Source organism: Mauremys mutica, unplaced genomic scaffold (genome assembly GCF_020497125.1).
Source record: "Mauremys mutica isolate MM-2020 ecotype Southern unplaced genomic scaffold, ASM2049712v1 Super-Scaffold_100093, whole genome shotgun sequence".
Taxonomy (NCBI): Eukaryota; Metazoa; Chordata; order Testudines; family Geoemydidae; genus Mauremys; species Mauremys mutica.
Genome location: NW_025423263.1, coordinates 200,377 through 217,746, shown reverse-complemented (window position 1 = coordinate 217,746; position 17,370 = coordinate 200,377).

Sequence of the window (17,370 nt, the reverse complement as noted above, 5' to 3'; positions counted from 1 at the left end):
GCCCACAGCAGCCTGGGATGGTTATTTTGACAGCTCTAGGATCCCCAATTTCTTTGTTATTGGGGCAGGAGGAATAAAGTGTTGTCACCCTGATTATGTGAATGAGGAACTACGAGACTGCCTTATGACAGAGATGTCTCAACACCAATTATGTAGCACTTGCTAGACAAGGGATATGGGTGCCAAAACTCCATGAATTGAGAGAGGTTGGGGACTGGTGTGTGTATCTGATGGCATGGGCCCCCTTTTGAGGGCTTGGAACACCAATTGCACACCCTCCTCTCTCCACTGTTGAAGAGCAGAGCTAATTTTGATTCTGTTAGGAGTCCATCTAGAAGCTGCTGAGCTGAATTCACGTTGGGCCAATGGTGCACCAGCACTGGGGCTCCCCTACTACAAGCTGAATCACTAAGAGCTGAAATTACTAAAAGAGCTAAGCTTACTGAGCTGAGATCACTGAGTGCTGTGTTAACTAGTGGGGGAGCCTGAAGATCTATTGCTAAGCGGCTGGCAAAGCGGAGCAGTTTGCAGCACAGTTGGAGCAGCCCACGGAACAGTGAGCGGAGTGGAGCGGTTTGCGGGGACGGCTGGAGCAGCTCACAGGTCGGCTGGTTGAGCGGCACAGCTGGTGGAGTGGAGCTGGTCGTGGTGAAGGCTGCAGCAGAACCCCACGGAGAGGCGGAGCAGTTGGCCCTGCCCCACGTAAGGTGCCCCTTAACACCCTGTGTGTCCCTCCCCCATTTCCACCCAGGCTGGGGGTGTAAAACTCTGCAGATAAACTTGAACTCTAGGGTGGCACTGACCAGAGACTTTTGGGTTGTTGGACTTTGGGGTGATTGGACTTAAGACTCTAAGGGGGAAAGGACATTGCCAAACGTACTTGGAGGTGGGTTTTTTGCTTATGGTTTGTGTATAGTCCTGTTTGTGGTGTTTCTCCAACGAGATGCCGCATTGTTTCCCTCCTTTATTAAAAGGATTTTGCTACACTCGGACTCTGTGCTTGCGAGTGGGGAAGTGTTGCCTCCTGGAGGCGCCCGGGGGGGTGGTATGTAATTGTCCCCAGTCACTGGGTGGGGGCTCGAGCCGGTTTTGCATTGTGTTATTGAAACGGAACCCCTGGATACTGAACCCGGCCCTTGTTGCTGCCAACTAAGAGGGGCAGAAGGGTTACACTTGCATTCACTCATGCATGTCAGATATACAAAATGGCTGCCTGGCCCAGAATGGGGCCAGAAATGTCCCGCCTTTAGGGTCAGTGCCAGCAGCTCAGAGCCACCCATGGGAGACAGTCAATCTGGGAGTCATTGGGCTTGTGGTTGACCTCAGCCAGTGTAGGGGGAGGCTCTGAGCAGGGCTGTGGGGAGCAAGAGGTGTGCACGGCCGGGGGGGCAATGCTGGTTTATGTCCAAACTTCCCTGTGATACAGCAGAACTGAAAGCAAGTGAGAGATCCACCGATATTATTGGGAGCTAAGAAACAGGAAGCTGTGTTGGGGCTCAGCCCCTGTGAACACCCCCTTGACCCGCCCAAGTGGGGTGAGCATCCCAGATGGTGGAGTCTCCCATTAGCCTGGCTCCCAGACCAGAGGCAGTATCCAAACCCCAGTGATACTAACCCCCACAGTGACTGTACTGCAGCACAGGGAAAACGTCACAGGCCTCAGAGCCTTGGTCCCTACCCCCAGGGGAGGAGACTAAGCAAAATAGTTCCCAGAAATGTTGTAAACAGCCCAGTGACTTGCAAAAGCACAGAAAATACAGGGGTTGGGTCATTGTCCACCTGTGCTTAGAGCAGGACTCCTGGGTTCTATCCTCTGCTCTGGGAAACAAGTGGGGTCTAGTGGGTTAGTGCAGGGGGCTGGGAGCCAGGACCCCTGGGTTCTATCCCTATATTTGCTGCTTCTATGGCAAATCACTGTCCTCTGTGCCTCTCTCCCCAGCCACAAACTGGGGGCAGTGATGCTGCAGAAGTGCCAGGGATCAGGCCTGGCTTTACCATGAGGTGAACTGAAGCAGCCACCTAAACTGCCAGATGGGGGCGGGGGGAAGGGGGCACCACTAGGACCCAGAGTGTAGAAAATTGTGTCTGGTGCTGGTGCATATGTATTCTCTCTGCTCTAGATGCACAGAGATGGTGGAGTGCTGTGCTGGAGGAAGGAGGGCACGAGAGACATAACAGGCAGGCAGGAGAAAAGGTGAGAGGGAATAACAGAAAGCAACAGGAGCTGCAGGGAAAGAGAGGAGGAGGCGCCTCTTATGTACCTCTCGAGCACCCCCAGGAGTCTGGACTGATTCACACCAGCTTCTCAGGGAGCTTCCTATTTCCTGCTGCTTCCCTGAACCCACTTGAGGAGAACAGGCAGCCAGCTGAAGTAGTAGGAGCCAGTTGGCCCTTAAGATGCTGATATCTTCCCTCACTCAGGCCCTGCTACCAGCCTGCTTATTTGTCCCCTTCAAGTGAGTGTTGAGAGCCACTCTAGCTGGCACAGAACAGCAGTCATGAGTGGAAGAAGAAAACGCCCCTCTGGGGCAGCATTCAGAAAAAGAAAGAAAGCAAAGGAAGCTTTTCTGTCTAAGCAGGAAGGAGCTCTCCTGAGATACACAGACACCAATGTTCACAGTGAGCCTTCTGGCCCCAGTGAGGATGTGAGTGGTGAGGAGATGCCTGATCTTCCAGTAAGTCAGAGTGCAGGTGACCTGGCAGCTACTGCAGCATCCATATCGCCATCTCAGATGGATGTAACCATGCACATTCCTGAAGAAAAGCGTAGATCAGAGAAGAGTGTGGTGGAGGCGCAAGAAACAGCTGCTGCTGAGTTTAGTTTAGTTCCTTAAGTCTAGATGATCCAGGACTGTGGACCCACTTGAGCAGTAGCCTGAGGGACTTCCTTGTACTGCATGGGCCACAGCTAGTGAAAAACGTCATGTTCTTCTTCGAGTGGTTGTTCATGTCCATTCAAAGTAGGTGTGCGTGTGCTGCATGCACACCAGTCGGAAGATTTTCCCCTAGCAGCGTCCGTAGGGTTGGCCCTGGCGCCCCCTGGAGTGGCGCCACTATGGCGCCCTATAAAGGGGCCTGCCGACCCTCCACCCCCTCAGTTCCTTCTTACCGCCGGTGATGGCTAGCTGGAACTTCTCTTGCGCATAGCAAGTTAGCAGTGTCCTATCCTTGTGTATAGTCCATGTATATAGTTGTGTTATAGTTAGTTTACTTAGATTATTGTATATAGTTCTTCGTAGTTGGGGGTCCCCCCCGCAAGTCTTCGTCGCCCGCTGGGGCATGCCCGGGTCCCCTGGGTTTAAACTCTGCAAGGACTGTGGGAAATTCATGCCCAAGAGTGACCCGCACTCTGCTTGTTTGAGGTGCCTCAGAGAGAACCTCCAAAAGGACCGGTGCTCTATCTGCAGAGGCTTCTGCCCGAGAACTCTCAAAGACAGAGCTCAAAGACTTAGAGTCCTCCTGATGAAGGTTGCCCTGAAGCCACCCTTGGACCCGGAACCGGCCGAGGCGGTGCCCAGCACGTCTTCCTCGGTGCGGAGCGCCCCGGCACCGACATCAGGACTTAGGGCCCAGCCCAAGTCGTCTAAAACCTGGCACCGGACGGAGTCAGGTCATAGGAAGTCAGCCTCAGTACGGCACCGCTCACCGTCGCCGGTGCCTGCCAAGAAGAGAAATCCGGTGAGGGAATGGTCACCCCACCAGGATCCGAGGCCAACGCCGTCCGCGGGTGCAAGCGGACAGGCTGGGCTACAGCCCTCGGCTGCTCTGTCGACTCCCGCACCGCAGAGCGGGTGGTGGAGTCCGGACCGGACTAGATCCCCGGACCTCAGCGGAGACTTGCGCCTCCCTTCAACGCCAGAAGCGTTCGAGGCGGCCTCAGACTTGATGGGACTCTCGGCACCTGCCTCCCCGCACCGTAGGGAGTTGCCTACCGCGGCCTGTCCCCCGGTACAATCAAGGGGCAAGCCGGCCATGCTGTCACCTCCCTCCCCACACCGCGCCGCTAAGGTGGCACCGGACCAGATAAGAGGCTCCCCACCGCCTCAGCACCGCTCTCCAATGGCCAACCAGCGGGAGGGTCAAGGGTTTCAGGGGTCAACACCAAAGAGCAGGGACGCTAAAAGACTCGACCTCTTTGGTAGGAAGGTGTATTCCACGGCAGGCCTACAACTCTGCATTGCCAATCAACAGGCAATTGTAAGCCGATATGGTCATAACACGTGTTCGGCCATGTCGAAGTTTATGTAGCTCCTTCCCCAGGACTCGAGGTCAGAGGTTTTGGCCCTAGTGGAGGAGGGGAAGCTGATCTCCCGGGCCTCTCTCCAGGCTGCCTTAGATGCGGCGGACTCAGCCTCGCGCACCCTGGCCACGGGCCTGGTCATGCGGCGGGGAGCCTGGCTCCAGGTCTCGGGCCTGCCCTATGAGGTCCAGCAGACAATCCAAGACCTCCCCTTCGAGGGGCAGATGTTATTCTCAGAAAAGACAGACAAACGTCTGCATAGCCTAAAGGACTCGAAGGCCATGCTCCGCTCGCTGGGCCTGCATACCCCTGCGACCCAGCGCAGGCAGTTCAGGCCGCAGACGGCCCCACGCCCCTACCAGCCTCAGACTTGCCAGGAGCTGGGGCGCAGGCGGGGCAGAAATATCAGGAGGCATCACCAACGCCACCCCTCCGGCCAGACGTCCGGTCAATCCAGACCACCATCAGGGCCTAGACCCCCTATTTGATGGTACGGTCAAGGGCGACCTACATATCGAGACTCTGGATCCTTCTACCCCTACCTTTGAGTCACGTCTGTCCCCCTTCTACCGTGCCTGGTCCCGAATCATGTCGGACAGCTGGGTGCTCCACACTGTAGAGAGGGGATATTCTATCCAGTTCTCCTCCCTCCCGCCCCACCAGCCCCCCTCCCCGTCCCTCTTCAGGGACCCATCTCACGACCAACTTCTAATTCAAGAAGTGCAGTCCCTCACGCAGGCGGGGGCGGTGGAGGAAGTCCCTCGGGAGCTCAGGGGCAAAGGCTTCTACTCCCGGTATTTCCTAATACCAAAGGCGAAAGGGGGCCTGAGACCCATCCTAGACTTGCGACGGCTGAACAAGTTTGTGCGAAAGCTCAAGTTCCACATGGTCTCCCTGTCCTTGATTATTCCCTCCCTGGATCCAGGAGATTGGTATGCCGCCCTCGACTTAAAGGACGCTTATTTCCACATTGCCATAATTCCCCGACACCGTCGGTACCTCAGGTTTGTCGAGGCCGACGCCCATCTGCAGTTCACGGTGCTCCCGTTCGGCCTGTCAGCTGCTCCAAGGGTCTTCACGAAGTGCATGGCAGTCGTGGTGGCCTTCCTGGGCAGGCAGGGCATCCAGGTATTCTCCTACCTGGACGACTGGCTCATAAAGGGCCGCCCCAAGGAGCAGGTGGAGACCCAGGTGTTGTTCATCAGGCGGATCTTCCTCGATCTCGGCCTCCTCTTGAATGAAGCCAAGTCCACCCTGTCTCCGACGCAATGAATAGAGTTCATAGGAGCAGTTCTGGACTCCACCCACGCCAGAGCGTACCTGCCGGAATCCAGGTTCCGTGTGATTTCCGAGCTCATCCTCGGACTACACTGCACCCCGATTACCACGGCGTGAGTTTGCCTCCAGCTGTTGGGTCACATGGCGGCGTGCACCTATGTGGTAGACCATGCCAGACTCCGGCTTCGCCCGCTACAGTCCTGGTTAGCGACAGTTTATCGCCCGGCCAGGGACCCCTTGGACTCGTGGTGTCCATTCCCCGCTCGGTGCTGAGCTCGCTGCGGTGGTGGCTCGACCCGCAGAAAGTGTGCATGGGTGTCCCCTTTGCTGCCCCTCAGCCCTCCCTCTCCCTGGTAACGGATGCCTTGGATCGGGGTTGGGGAGCGCACCTGGGACACCTCAGGATGCAGGGCTTGTGGTCGCCGGAGGACCTTGAGTTGCATATCAATGTCAGGGAGCTGAGAGCGGTTCGCCTGGCTTCTGGTCCCACCTGGCCGGCAGATGTGTTTCAGTCCTCTCGGACAACACGGCGGCAGTCTTTTATATCAACAAACGGGGGTGCACGCTCCTCTCCCCTGTGCAGGGAAGCCCTCGCGCTGTGGGATTTCTGTGTCCACAATGCTACCTACCTGACGGCGTTCTACCTTCCGGGGGAGCAGAACGGTTTGGCGGACACCCTTAGCCGCTCGTTCCGGGGTCACGAGTGGTCCCTCCGACGGGACGTGGTACGCTCAATTTTCCGGCTCTGGGGCTTTCCCCAGTTAGACCTGTTCGCCTCGAGGGAAAACAGAAAGTGCCGACAGTTCTGCTCGCTCCTGGGCCAGTCAGGGGTCTCTGTCGGATGCCTTCCTACAGTCTTGGGGGGTCGGTCTGCTCTACGGCTTTCCTCCAATCCCCCTGATACACAGGGTGATTTTGAAGATTCGCAGGGATCACGCGCGGGTAATCCTGATAGCTCCGGCGTGGCCACGCCAACATTGGTACACGTCACTCCTGCACATGTCCGTTCAGGCGCCCCAGACGCTGCCCCTGCTCCTGGACCTGATCATGCAGGACCGGGGCTCCCTCCGCCACCAGAACCTCAAGTCCCTTCACCTCACAGCATGGATGCTCCGGGGCTGAACCCGGTGGAGATGCAGTGCTCCCAGCAGGTCAGACAAGTGCTGCTCGGTAGTAGGAAACCGTCAAGTAGGGCCACCTACCCGGCCAAATGGAAGCGCTTCTCCATATGGTCGGGTCAGCGAGGTCACAATCCGCTGGGGGTCCCAATCCCCATCGTCCTAGACTATTTGCTCCACCTCAGACAACTGGGCCTCTCCCTCTCTCCTCGATTTGTGTTCACTTGGCGGCCATCTCGGCTTTTCATCCGGGAGAGGGGGGTACCTCGGTGTTTGCACACCCGCTGGTCGGGCGTTTCCCCAAAGGTATGGACAGGCTATTCCCGCATGTTCGTCAGACAGCCCCTGCCTGGGACCTGAATCTGGTCCTCTCCGCCCTCCCGGGACCTCCCTTTGAGCCTCTGGCTTCATGCTCCCTGTTGTACTTGTCGTACAAGACCGCCTTCCTGGTGGCAATCACCTCGGCCAGGAGGGTGTTGGAGCTCAGGGCGTTAACATCCGAGCCCCCGTACACTGTCTTATATAAGGACAAGGTCCAACTTAGACCTCACTCAGCTTTCCTACCCAAGGTCGTCTCACAGTTCCACATGGGTCAAGATATTTTTCTCCCGGTGTTTTATCCGAAACCACACTCTTCCAATGAGGAGTGGCAGTTACATTCCCTGGATGTCCGCAGGGCCTTGGCTTTTTACATCGAGCGTACCAAGCCGTTCAGACTCTCAACTCAGCTCTTCATCGCAGTGGCGGATAGGATGAAGGGGCTCCCGGTCTCCTCTCAGCGCATCTCTTCATGGATCGCGACCTGCATCCGGGAATGCTATCATATAGCTAAGAACCCGTCCCTCTGGTCACAGCCCACTCCATTAGGGCGCAGGCCTCCTCTGCGGCGTTCCTGGCTCAGATCCCGACTCAGGAGATTTGTAGAGCGGCCACGTGGTCCTCCATCCACACGTTCTCGTCACACTACACCATCACACACCAGGCTAGGGATGATGCAGCCTTCGGTTGTGCAGTACTCCAGTCAGCAGTGATCTCCAACCCCCCACCTAAGGTTAGGCTTGTGAGTCACCTACTTTGAATGGACATGAACAACCACTCGAAGAAGAAAAAACGGTTACCCACCTTTTAGTAACTGTTGTTCTTCAAGATGTGTTGTTCATGTCCATTCCAATACCCACCCTCCTGCCCCTCTGTCGGGGTGCCGGCAAGAAGGAACTGAGGAGGTGGAGAGTCGGCGGGCCCCTTAATAGGGCGCCAGGGCCGATCCTACGGACGCTGCTAGGGAAAAATCTTCCGGCTGGCGTACACGCGGCGAGTGCACACCTACTTTGAATGGACATGAACAACACATCTCGAAGAACAACAGTTACTAAAAGGTGAGTAACCGTTTTTTCCCCAAAGACAATGAAAATAGAGGTTTCCATCCAACACATTAGTGACGTGAAATCCCCAATGGTGACAAAGTGGAGAGGCCATGACTTACGTACTCAAAAACCCAGAATGCTGCATACTGTTTTTGTTGCAAACTCTTCCAGTCTAATGTTCTCGCCACATTGGGTTCTGCAGGAACAAAGGACTGGAAAAACCATAGAATCATAGAATATCAGGGTTGGAAGGGACCTCAGGAGGTCATCTAGTCCAACCCCCTGCACAAAGCAGGACCAATTCCCAACTAAATCATCCTAGCCAGGGCTTTGTCAAGACTGACCTTAAAAACCTCTAAGATGGAGATTCCACCACCTCCCTAGGTAACCCATTCCAGTGCTTCACCACTCTTTGAGTGAAAAAGTTTTTCCTAATATCCAACCTAAACCTCCCCCACTGCAACTTGAGACCATTACTCCTTGTTCTGTCATCGGGTACCACTGAGAACAGTCTAGATCCATCCTCTTTGGAACCCCCTTTCAGGTAGTTGAAAGCAGCTATCAAATCCCCCCTCATTCTTCTCTTCTGCAGACTAAACAATCCCAGTTCCCTCAGCCTCTCCTCATAAGTCATGTGCTCCAGCCCCCTAATCATTTTTGTTGCCCTCCGCTGGACTCTTTCCAATTTTTCCACATCCTTCTTGTAGTATGGGGCCCAAAACTGGACACAGTACTCCAGATGAGGCCTCACCAATGTCGAATAGAGGGGAATGATCACATCCCTCGATCTGCTGGCAATGCCCCTACTTATACAGCCCAAAATGCCATTAGCCTTCTTGGCAACAAGGGCACACTGTCGACTCATATCCAGCTTCCCGTCCCCTAGGTCCTTTTCTGCAGAACTGCTTCCTAGCCATTCGGTCCCTAGTCTGTAGCAGTGCATGGGATTTTTCCGTCCTAAGAGCAGGACTCTGCACTTGTCCTTGTTGAACCTCATCAGGTTTCTTTTGGCCCAGTCCTCTAATTTGTCTAGGTCCCTCTGTATCCTATCCCTACCCTCCAGCGTATCTACCACTCCTCCCAGTTTAGTGTCATCTGCAAACTTGCTAAAGGTTGCAGTCCACGCCATCCTCCAGATCGTTAATGAAGATATTAAACAAAACCGGACGCAGGACCGACCCTTGGGGCACTCCACTTGAAACCGGCTGCCAACTAGACATGGAGCCGTTGATCACTATCCGTTGAGCCCGACGATCTAGCCAGCTTTCTATCCACCTTATACTACAATCGTCCAGCCCATACTTCTTTAACTTGCTGGCAAGAATACGGTGGGAGACCGTATCAAAAGCTTTGCTAAAGTCAAGGAATAACACATCCACTGCTTTCCCCTCATTCCCCAATTATCTCCTCATAGAAGGCAATTAGGTTAGTCAGGCATGACTTGCCCTTGGTGAATCCATGCTGACTGTTCCTGATCACTTTCCTCTCCTCTAAGTGCTTCAGAATTGATTCCTTGAGGACCTGCTCCATGATTTTTCCAGGGACTGAGGTGGGTAGAAATGTGGCATGCCATGAGAAGGCAGCAAATCACCAGAGAGCATTCCATACGTGGAAAGAGCTTGAGATGAGACTAAGGTTAAAGGCCACCATAGATGATCAGCATCAAGAGAAGATTGCATCAGAGTCTCTTTACTGGCAAAATGTTCTGAAAAGCCTCATTGCCATTGTGAGCGTGCTTGCTACCCAGAACCTAGCACTGCATGGCACTTCAGCTCATCTGTATGTGCCAAACAATGGAAACTTCCTTAAAATTGCAGCGCTGATGGCGGAGTTTGATGCTGTACTCCAGGAGCATCTAAGAAGAGTCACCACCCACGAAATGTATGCACACCACAACCTTGGAAAAACAATTCAAAATGAAATCATATAGTTACTGGCAACAAAAGTCAAACAGAAGATGGTGGCAGATCTGAAGTCAGCAAGACTCCCCTGGTCTGGGGAGCAGCCCCTGGGCAGGCCGGCCCCTGAGGTCTGTAAAGGCTCATTGGGATTTGCCCCTCAATCAGGGGCAGCTCTAGGCATTTTGCCGCCCCAAGCATGGCAGGCAGGCTGCCTCCGGTGGTTTGCCTGCGGAGGGTCTGCCGAAGCCGCGGGACCAGCGGACCCTCCGCAGGCAAACCACTGAGGCAGCCTGCCTGCCGCCCTCGTGGCGCCAGCAGAGCGCCCCCCGCGGCTTGCCGCCTGTGACGGAGCGATTCTGGCGGGACCCAACTGAGAGTGCCAAATCAGGACCAATTGCTCAAACAGGGCAGTCACAGCCCTAGGCTGGGGTTTTTCCACCTCTAAGGCCAACCAAACCAGCCAGACAAAAAGGACTTTGGTCTCACCCCACTGGCTAACCACAAGTCACACAAGCAATTTCCTTAGACACTCCAGTCTCCCAGCATCACCACCAGTGCACTCGTCCTGGGGATGAATGGTTATGAAAACCAACACCCCAATAAAAGAAAACGGTTCCCTCGATCCCAAAGGACCAAGCCCCAGACCCAGGTCAATATACACATCAGATCTTACCCACAAATCACGATGTCTGCCTTCTCTCCATGGGTCCATTGTGTCCATGGTCCTTAATGGGCCATCACAGGCTAGGCAGAGCTAACACCAGCTTGTCTGGGAGAAGCACAGCACAAACTTGAAATACAGACAGCCTAGAGCCAACATTCATAACTTCAACTAAAAATGATACAGACATATAGACAGCATAATTATAATCAGCAACCCAGAACCTGGTCTAAGACACCTTATATGACCCCCTTTACTTAGGATTTGGTGCCACTACAGGACCTTGGTTGCAACCCATGTTCTATATGGTCCCCATTTATATCAATAACGTCACACCCCCAACGCAAAATTGATGCAGGAAGGGATGACAAAACATCGCTGACTGCATCCCAAGAGCCCCCTTTCCTTGGGTCTGTCTCACTACAGCTAGTGTTGGGCTAGAGGCCGTACCAGTGTATAATCGAAATGGTTTATCAAAGTCATGTTCAATAACATGAATGGATCTCTTTACAAACTCAAGGTATAACTTGGTTAGCTTTTGCAGCATGGTTCCTGTATGTTTCATGTGATCTTGCCAAGAGCTAAAGAAAATTGCTACTTTATCCATACCAGTTCTGGCCAATGTTTTGAACCCAAATAACATTAAACCAATGTAGATATTGAGGTTGTTCATAGTACAGGAATCTTGGCATTTAGCCATGAAAGCAATATGGTAGTGTGCCTCAGTTTCCCCTTTCATACAGCACATCAGGTCTGGAATGTATTTTCCCCTGTGAAAAGTTCCAACACTGTTTACATGCATTAACTGTGAAACATCAGTATAGCAAGGCCCTTTAACATAAAGTGTGTTTTCATGTATTCCTTTCAACATGTTTAAGGGATTTTCCAAAAGATTAGGCACATTGTACATTGTTACAGTTCTTGGCCATAGCAACACATTAGTTACAAAAATTAGCATTAGCAATAACAACAAATTCATTGCAAGTGTCCATTTACAATCATGTTTGTCATGCCACACCCTTGGCTCAATACCATTGGAGTTTGGGCATTTTAGGGTTAACCTGTGGCTTCCCTTTGCAAAATTCAGTCTTCTCTTTCCTTCTGGATTAAACCCTGATTTCTCTTGCTTAACAGAATTCACTGGCTGATGGGGCGGGCCCTCTGTGCTAACAGCTATTAGCAATTCTGTCTTCTCCCTGCCAGCCAAGTAATTCGCATCAACCCAGACACTAGCTTTTAACTCTTCAGCTGCTATGGATTCCAAGGCTGGACTTTCAAGAGGATACAGTTTCTGCCGTTCTTCCCTTGCTTTTTTGACTTGGAGTTGGAGTCTAGCTGTCTCCTGTTGCATCTGTCGAGTTTTCTCCTCAGCAGCCAGCAGCTCCAGACGCCTCTTACGAGCTTTTTCTTCTCTCCTAGCAACTTCTTTCTTTCTCTCATCAGCCTCTTTCTCCATTCGAATTTCTGCCAGTTCTTGCTCATAATCAAACTGCAGGCTGTCTCTCAAGGCTTGCAGTTTCCTTGCTTTTCCTGATGCTCTCTGTCGCATGGTCACTGATCTTTAACCAACCAAACTCTCAATCCCAAAGTTAAAATTTGGATAGCGTGGGGTTCTGACCCAAAGCTTAATTGACCTGGTTCTGTGGATCCTAGCACGACTACGCCACTGTGACGGAGCGATTCTGGCGGGACCCAACTGAGAGTGCCAAATCAGGACCAATTGCTCAAACAGGGCAGTCACAGCCCTAGGCTGGGGTTTTTCCACCTCTAAGGCCAACCAAACCAGCCAGACAAAAAGGACTTTGGTCTCACCCCACTGGCTAACCACAAGTCACACAAGCAATTTCCTTAGACACTCCAGTCTCCCAGCATCACCACCAGTGCACTCGTCCTGGGGATGAATGGTTATGAAAACCAACACCCCAATAAAAGAAAACGGTTCCCTCGATCCCAAAGGACCAAGCCCCAGACCCAGGTCAATATACACATCAGATCTTACCCACAAATCACGCTGTTGCCAATCCTTTAGAATCTAAAATCTAAAGGTTTATTTACAAAGGGAAAAAGGTGGAAATGAGAGGTAGAATTGGTTAAATGGAATCAATTACATACAGTAATGGCAAAGTTCTTAGTTCAGGCTTGCAGCAGTGATGGAGTAAACTGCAGGTTCAAATTGAGTCTCTGGAATACATCCCCCACTGGGATGGGTCGTTCAGTCCCTTGTGTAAAGCTTCAGTTTGTAGCAAAGTCCTTCCAGAGGTCAGAAGCAGGATTGAAGACAAGATGGAGATGAGGCATTAGCCTTATATAGACTTTTCCAGGTGTAAGAATCCCTTTGTCTTCACTGTGGAAAATTACAGCAAAATGGAGCCTGGAGTCACATGGGCCAGTCCCTGCATACTTTGCTGAGTCACAAGGCGTGTCTGCCTTCTCTCCATGGGTCCATTGTGTCCTTAATGGTCCTTAATGGGCCATCAAACAGGCTAGGCAGAGCTAACACCAGCTTGTCTGGGAGGCTTCCCCCAGAAGCACAGCACAAACTTGAAATACAGACAGCCTAGAGCCAACATTCATAACTTCAACTAAAAATGATACAGACATATAGACAGCATAATTATAATCAGCAACCCAGAACCTGGTCTAAGACACCTTATATGACCCCCTTTACTTAGGATTTGGTGCCACTACAGGACCTTGGTTGCAACCCATGTTCTATATGGTCCCCATTTATATCAATAACGTCACACCGCCCCAACCACGCACTTGGCGTGCTGGGGCCTGGAGCCGCCCCTGCCCTCAATGAACCGATGTGTGTGTGTGTGGGTGCAAGGTGGAAGTTTCACCTGGGGCACAAAACATCCTTGCACCGGCCCTGCTCCTGTGACAGCCGAGTCAGCAGCAGGGCCGGGATTCGGGACGGTCTCAGGCCTGGGGTGCGGGGGGTCAGACTAGATGAGCTGAGGGTGCCGGGGTGCACAGGGAGCAATGGGGGGGGGGGCTGAGAGCCCCTGAGCCGAGCTGTGACCCCCCCCGCGTGCGATGGGAACCCTGGGAGCGGGGCCGGTGTACCATCAGAAACATGAACCTATCCGGATTCGCTACTTTGGCTGCACTGAGCATGCGCAGCCGAACTGAGCATGCCCAGTAACCTGCGCTGTCGCCACTGCCCTCTCTCTGCCCTCACTGCTACTCACGATTTGCTGCCTGCTCTTTGGGGGCGTTTAAAAGGCTCAAGGGGGCAAATCGCAGCGGGGGGGGCTGCCAGGGTCTGAGCGGGGGGCAGAAATTTACTGGCCAGGGGGGGTCAAGCTGCTGTAGGCAGCGGCAGGAGAGAGGCTGAAGGGGAAAAATCGGGGGTGGGGGGTGGGAGCCGGGGTTAAGCCCGGGGGGGGGGGGGAGACGCTGCCAGACCCTGTGCGGGGACAAAACCCCCGTTTAGGGAGGGGGTGGGGGGGGAACAGGGGCCCCTCGGGATGAGCCCCCTGCTGGGCTCCCAGATCTGGGGGTGTCGGGGTTGTGGGGGGGGGGCACAGGCTGTTTTCAGTTGTGCCCCGTGTCAGCCCTGGAGCAGGGGGCGGGTTCCTGGGGCTGGGTCTTAAAGGCACAGGCAGCCCGATTCCTACACTGTCAAAGCGTAGATAGCGCAGCTCCTCTATCTTATATAAGTGCTGCGGGGCTGTTACTGCTCCAGCCAGGAGACTGAATGTGGGGAAATATTGTACAGACGCCCCCTCCCTCCCTCCGTCCCTCAAACTCTGCCTCTCACATTTTGACTATGTAAAAGTCTCTTCTATCATTTTCTATGTCTATATGAAATCCCTGCAGCTCCTTTCTCTTATACAACGTGCTGATTTGGTAACTCCCTCCCAGAGCCCACATGTCTGTACCCCCTCCTGCACCCCAATCCCCTGCCCCAGGTCAGAGCCTGCACCCGTCACTCAAACTCCCCATAGCCTGCAACCCTCCTGCACCCCCAACTCCATCCCAGAGCCTGCACCCCAAACAGGGCCGGATTAACCTGTTGTGGGCCCGGTGCTAAACATATTTGTGGGTCCCCATGGGGGAAATGGGGACATGGGGCAGGGGGGCAGAGTCCTCAGAGCGAGGGGCTGACTTGGGGCAATGGGATATGAGTCATGGTACGGCAGGGACAGCCCCACTCCACCCAGCCCAGTACAAGGGCACTGTTTACAAACCAGGAGCTGCCAGACCCATGCTGTCCAGCCCAGCCCTGCACTGCCATTGTGCTTCTTCCCCTTGGGTGTGGGCCCATGCTGCACCATGCTACCCCCTGCCCAGCACCCCTCTGGCTCCCTACGCGCAGTGCCACACCACCCAGAGACCCCACAAACCCCCTGCCCGGCACCCCTCCATCTCCCTATGCCCAGCGCTGCACCACCCAGAGACCAGCACAAACCCCCTGCCCGGCACCCCTCCGACTCCCTATGCCCAGTGCCACACCACCCAGAGACCCCCACAAATCCCCTGCCCTGAACCCCTCTGACTCCCTTCACCCAGTGCTGCACCATCTAGAGACCCCCACAAACCCCCCTGCCCAGTGCACTCCCAGATCACTCCCCCACCCACTCAGAACCCCCCCACAGATCCTCTCACTGACCAGTGCCCCCCAGCTGAAGACCCCCCACAGCCCTCCCACAACTGCACAGTGCCCCACACCTTCCCACCCAGAGCCCCCCTACAGATCCCCTCACTGTCCAGTGCCCCCCACCACCACAACTGCAGTGACCCGCACAGACCCCCCACACTTCCCAGCACCCACACACACACAGATCTCCCCCACTGACAGGCCCCCAACACATAGATCTCCCCCCCCCCAGTGCCCAGCACCTACCCAGACCCCCTAGAGACCTACTCTCCCAAACCCTAGCCCCCAGCCACAGTAGCCGGCCATGATGGGAGGTGACTGTGGCTGCGAGGCTGAGATGGCAGCGCAGCCAGAACTGGTCCTGGGGCAGGAGAACTCTGGCCTCTTGGGAGTGGTGGAAGCAGCCAGGCTGGAGCAGGAGCAGAGCCTACCGGGGCCAGGCTCTCTCAGGACCCAGCTGAGCCTTCCCCCTCCCCAACTGTTCCCTGTGAGTGGCTGAGACTGGCGCAGCCTCTGCACCAGTCCCAGGTGGCTCTTCCCCCGGGGAGGCAGGTGGGGCCCCACAGGTCCCAGGCAGTGGAGACAGCTCATAGCTGGAGCAGTGCTGGGTAGCGGGGCAGATCCCTGAGATGTGACTCCCGCGATCCTACCCAGCCCACCCACACCCATTGGCCCCGTGGCAAGCAGCCTTGCAGAGCACACACCTCTCTCTCTCCCTGCTTTCCTATCACCAGTTATGTTACTACAGGAATGAAATTGAGACATCCCATAAAACAGCTAGTTCCACATTGTTCTTCAAACCTCAGATCATTGAAATGTAGCTTTGCATTTGAGATACTATATGACTGTAGTACATTTTGCACCGCCTGCATCTACACTGACATCAGGAGAGGAGAAGAGGACAAGACTGTCCCTAGCATATATGATTTTAAAGAAAGGAGAGACACACACACCCACTATCAATACAACAAGAAGGGAGAACAGTAGCTGGTGCCAAGAGAGAAGATGCAATGAAACCCTTCTGTACCCACAACTGATGTCTGAAAAGCATCAGTCACTCTGCAGATCAAAGAAAGAAAGAGCAGCCAGTTTCAGACAGATAGGATCCTTATGACCTATATAGGAGAAGTGTACTTCCCTATAGCCGTTTCCCACCATAATAAATAAATCCATAAGAAAATTAACCAAAAATTAAGATTAGGAGTCTGATTGAAATTATGTACATTTTCAGCATTAGTTTAGTATGAAAATATTGCAGCTACTTTTCTTTTACTCCTGTCTTCATAAAAAGCAACAGAGTTATAACATATAATTACAAAGACTAAAGTGCATGCTTTACTATAATTAGGACCAGGCAATCCAAGATGAAAACTACACCGTGGCAGAGTCCTACAACCAGGTCTTTGAGGCCAATCCCTTTATCAATACAATCCTCAACCAAAATATGAGGAAGGAGACGAGTCACCCTCAAACTTTTGACAATAGCTCAAGGTCAGACACCCAGAAGACCAGCGCCATTCGTATTCTGGTTCTGGATAAAATACTTGATCTTGCCTACATCATAGAAACCTTCCTCTCTCCAAGTCTATACCCCACTACACCCTTTAGCGATAAAGTAACCATTAAAGAAGTTCTGAATCAGTCGTCTTTCTTCCCAATTTAGGTTTAACAATAAAGCTGCAACCTAAGTAGCTATGGGAGATGACAGTGCAACTACTAGGTATTGGTGGGGGAAAAGTGTGCTACTAATGTCCTGGATATACTGGCAGGGCCGGCTTTAGGCTAATTCAACTAATTCCCCTGAATCGGGCCCTGCCCCTAAGAGGGTCCCGTGCCCAAGCCCTGGTTCGGTGTATTGGCAAGAGTCAGTGCACTGTACCGGGGTGGCCCGGCTTCTCCAGGGGACAATTTAAAGGGCCTGGGTGCCCTTTAAATTGCCACCACTGCCACACTGCTGGAGCCATGGGGTAGGGCTGTTGGGATCTGTGGGCTACTTAAAAAGTCCATCGCCCCCGTTGCTTCTATTGCCCTAGCCCTTTAAATAGCCACTGGAGCCCCGCCGCTCCCCCAGGGCTCCGGCAGCTGTGTACATGGCCAGGGCTGTGGAAGCAGGGGAGCCCCAGGTGGCTGCTGTTACTCTGGTGGGGGAGGGAGGAGGAGGAGGGAGCACTTACCATACCGGGTGGTCTGTACCCCCTGTAC